A 4794-nucleotide genomic window follows, 5' to 3' on the forward strand; every position below is an offset into this window, starting at 1 on the left:
ACTTTTTTTGGTTACTAAAGGATTCAATGTGTGTTATTTAATAGTACAGTGTAGAAAATAGTCAAATAAAGAAAAACCTTTGAATGAGTAGGTGTGTCAACCTTTGAACGGTAGTGTATAACACACAGGATAATCACATTTGACTGCACTGGGTCTTTAATGTGCACATTTATCATGCCTTTGGGTTCTAGAAAATATGATTGTCAAAATTCAAATTCAAAATTTGACCAACTTCCATAAATGTTAAACGTCAATGCTGATGTAAATAAAGATGCTGAGGGAGAAGTTGACAATGACATTGTTTTCTAGAAATGTACAGTAAATCTAATAAAATCTAATCTAAACATTACACACATGAAGAGAAAATGCTAAAATTACCCCCTCCCCCTCGATTGTAAAGAATTGTTTATACCTGACAGTCACAGTTTGATTAACCAACTGTATTGAGATCAAATGTTCCATTGATGAGAAAATTAGCAGAATGTCGGTCAAAATCTCTCGCTCCATCTTCTCGCTCTGCCGGCCACTGGGCTTCCTCTCTTCACCATATTTGGTGGAGAGTGGAAAGGTCTGGCTCATCGTTTTATCTGTTCTGGTAACATTGTTCAACAAAATGGGAGTTGAAAAGGGGTGTGGTTAAAATCGAGGCGGGACAGGGAGCGAGACTGTTACAACTGCATAGACTACCACAGCCCTAATACCCATAAAACCCAGCAGTCAAACAGGGAAATGGTTACAATTACTCCCGAATCGAGACAAAGGTAAGAATCTCTGGATTAACCATTTAATGTTACCTAAATGTAGTAATTCATAAATTAGCTACATTTCTTTAAATGGACAACACTGTGAACTGTGTTGTGCAAGTTTTTATTGAGACCACCTGTTTGCAAAGGTGTCAGCTAGAGAGGTTCAGGAGCTTGCAGGGATTTGTAGTTTTGCATGATTAACTAGTAATGGCGCCGACAGAGGGGGCTGCCTCACTTCTAGTCCATAGGAAACTTTGCAGTATTTTGTTTTTTATGTATTATTTCTTACCTTGTTAGCCAAAAAAATCTCAAGTGTTTTAACATACAGCCGGGAAGAACTATTGGATATCAGCGAGACGTCAATTTACCGGCACTACGATCAGGAATACCCCTTTCCCGATGCGGATCCTTTCGCCGAACCACCCAGGGTATTTGAACTGATTCCAGAGGCTGACCCAAAACAACGCCACTGGAGAAGAGGCAAGGCAGACGGAGTGGTCTCCTGGTCAGACTTCGGAGGCGTGCACACCACCCACAGCTTCCGAGTATATTACTCGCTAATGTCCAGTCTCTAGATAAGAAGGTAGACAAAATTAGGGCAAGGGTTGCTTTCCAGAGAGACATCAGGGATTGTAACATACTCTGTTTAACTGAAAATGTGTCTCTTGGGATATGCTGTTGGAGTCGGTACAGCAACCTAGAAGAAAAAGGGCAGGGGTGTATGTTACATGATTAACATCTCATGGTGTAATCATAACAACATACAGGAACTCAAGTCCTTTTGTTCTCCTGACCTAGAATTCCTCACAATCAAATGCCAACCGTATTATCTCCGAAGAGAATTCTCCTCGGTCACAGCCGTGTATATCCCCCCTCAAGTCGATACCACGACGGCCCTCAAGGAACTTTACTGGACTTTATGCAAACTGGAAACCATATATCTTGAGGCTGCATTTATTGTAGCTGGGGATTTTAACAAAGCAAATGTGAGAACAAGGCTACCTAAATTCTATTAGCATATTGACTGTAGCACTCGCACTGGAAAAACACTGGATCACTACTACTTTAACTTCCGCAATGCATACATTGCCTTCCATTCGGCAAATCTGACCACGACTCCAATTTGCTCCTCCCTTTCTATAGGCAGAAACTCAAACAGGATTTCCCTTTGCTAAGGGCTATTCAACGCTGGTCTGACCAATTGGAATCCACGCTTTAAGATTGTTTTGATCACACAGACTGGGACATGTTCCAGGTAGCTTCAGAGAATAATATCGACGTATACGCTGATTTAGTGAGTGAGTGACTATTAAAACCTACCCTAACCAGAAAAAGTGGAAAGATGGTGGCATTCGCGCAAAACTGAAAGCGCGAACCACCCCATTTAACCATGGAAAGGTGACAGGGAAAATGGCTGAATTACAAACAGTGTAGTTATTTCCTCCGCAAGGCAATCAAACTAGCGAAATGTCAGTATAGAGACAAAGTGGAGTCGCAATTCTACGGCTCAGACATGAGACGTATGTGGCTGGGTCTACAGACAATCACAGACTACAAAAGGAAAATCAGCCACGTCATAGACACCGACATCTTGCTTCTAGACAAACTAAACACCTTCTTTGCCCGCTTTGAGGATAATACAGTGCCACCGACGCGGCCCACTATCAAGGACTGTGGAATCTCCTTCTCCGTGGCCAACGTGACTAAGACATTTAAACGCGTTAACCTTCACAAGGCTGCCGGCCCAGACGGCATCACTAGCCGCGTCCTTAGAGCATGCACAGACCAGCTAATTGGTGTGTTTATGGACATATTCAATCTCTCCCTATCCCAGTCTGCTGTCCCCACATGCTTCAAGATGGCTTGTGGGGACACTCCCTTCTGTCATCATGAAGTGCTTTGAGAGTCAAGGATCATATCACCTGCACCTTACCTGTCACCCTAGACCAAGGGGGGGAAAAGTACAGCCTGCAAGCCATATCCGGCACGCCGGGCACTTCAATCCAGCCCACGAGACATATTATATATATATATTTTTTTTAAATGATAGATCTTTTTTTATTGATGTCTCGATTTTTTCTCCCCAATTTCATGGTGTCCAATTGATAGTTACAGTCTTGTCCCATGGCTGCAACTCCCATACCGACTCGGGAGAGGCGAAGGTCGAGAGCCGTGCGTCCTCTGAAACACGACCCAGCCAAGCCACACTGCTTCTTGACACAATGCCGGCCTAAGCCGAAAGCCAACCACACCAATGTGTCAGAGGAAACACCATACACATTTCGACCGTGTCAGTATGCATGCGCCCAGCCCGCCACATGAGTCACTATAGCACGATGGGACAAGGATATCTCGGCCTGCCAAACCCTCCCCTAACCTGGACGACGCTGGGCCAATTGTGCGCCACCTCATGGGTCCCCCAGTCACGGCCATCTGGGACACAGCCCGGGATCGAACCAAGGTCTGTAGTGACACCTCAAGCACCGTAGACCGCTTTGCCACTTGGGAGGCCACCGCAAAAGTTTTTTTTTAAATATTATTTTTTGTGTTTAAACACAAAAAAAGTACCCCCTTTTCTCCCCAATTGTTAGTAGTTACTATCTTTTCTCATCGCTACAACTCCCATACGGGCTCGGGAGAGACGAAGGTCGAAAGCCATGCTTCCTCCGAAACACAACCCAACCAAGCCGCACTGCTTCTAAAGACAGCGCGCATCCAATCCGGAAGCCAGCCGCACCAATGTGTCGGAGGAAACACTGTGCACCTGGCGACCTGGTTAGCGTGCACTGCGTCCGGCCCGCTACAGGAGTCGCTAGTGCACGATGAGACAAGGATATCCCTACCGGCCAAACCCTCCCTAACCCGGACGACGCTAGGCCAATTGTGCGTCGCCCCATGGACCTCCCGGTCGCGGCCGGCTGCGACAGAGCCTGGGCGCGAACCCAGAGTCTCTGGTGGCACAGCTAGCACTGCGATGGCTAATTGATTTTAACAAACAATTGGTCCCCCCCAAAAATGCGGCCCTCCGTTGAATTTCAAAATCCCGATGTGGCCCTCGAGCCAAAAAGTCGGCCCACCCCTGCCCTAGACCCACTTCCATTTGTTTACCGCCCCAATAGGTCCACAGACGATGCAATCGCCATCACACTGCCCACTGCTCTATCCCATCTGGACAAGAGGAATACCTATGTAAGAATGCTGTTCATTGTCTAGAGCTCAGCATTCAACACCATAGTACCTTCCAAGCTCATCATTAAGCTTGAGGCCCTGAGTCTCAACCCTGCCCTGTGCAATTGGGTCCTGGACTTCCTGACGGGTGGTGAAGATAGGAAATAACACCTCCACTTCGCTGATCCCCCACAAGGGTGCGTGCTCAACACATCACCGGGGGCAAACTACCTGCCCTCCAGGACACCTACAGCACCCGATGTCACAGGATGGCCAAAAAGATCAAAAGGACAACAACCACCCGAGCCACTGCCTGTTCACCCCGCTACCATCCAGAAGGCGAGGTCAGTACGGGTGCATCAAAGCTGGGACCGAGAGACTGAAAACAGCTTCTATATCAAGGCCATCAGACTGTTAAACAGCCATCACTAACACAGAGAAGCTGCTGCCTACATACAGGCTTGAAATCATTGGCCACTTTAATAAATGGACCACTAGTCACTTTAATAATGCCATTTTAATAACGTTTACATATCTTGCATAACTCATCTCATATGTATATACTGTATTTTATACCATCTATTGCATCTTGCCTATGCCACTCCATGATTGCACAACAATATATGTATATGTATATATTCTTATTCAATTCCTTTACTTAGATTTGTATGTATTAGGTAGTTGTTGTTGAATTGTTAGATTACATGTTAGATATTGCTGCACTGGAACTAGAAGCACAAGCATTTCGCTACACTCGAAATAACATCTGCTAACCATGTGCATGTGACCAATAAAATTTCATGTCTACATTGATGCTAATTAGCATTTTAGAATCTGAAAGGGAAGAGAAAGGGGGATACCTAGTCAGTTGTACAACTGA

Source organism: Oncorhynchus tshawytscha, linkage group LG01, assembly GCF_018296145.1.
Source record: "Oncorhynchus tshawytscha isolate Ot180627B linkage group LG01, Otsh_v2.0, whole genome shotgun sequence".
In the NCBI taxonomy this organism is placed as follows: Eukaryota; Metazoa; Chordata; class Actinopteri; order Salmoniformes; family Salmonidae; genus Oncorhynchus; species Oncorhynchus tshawytscha.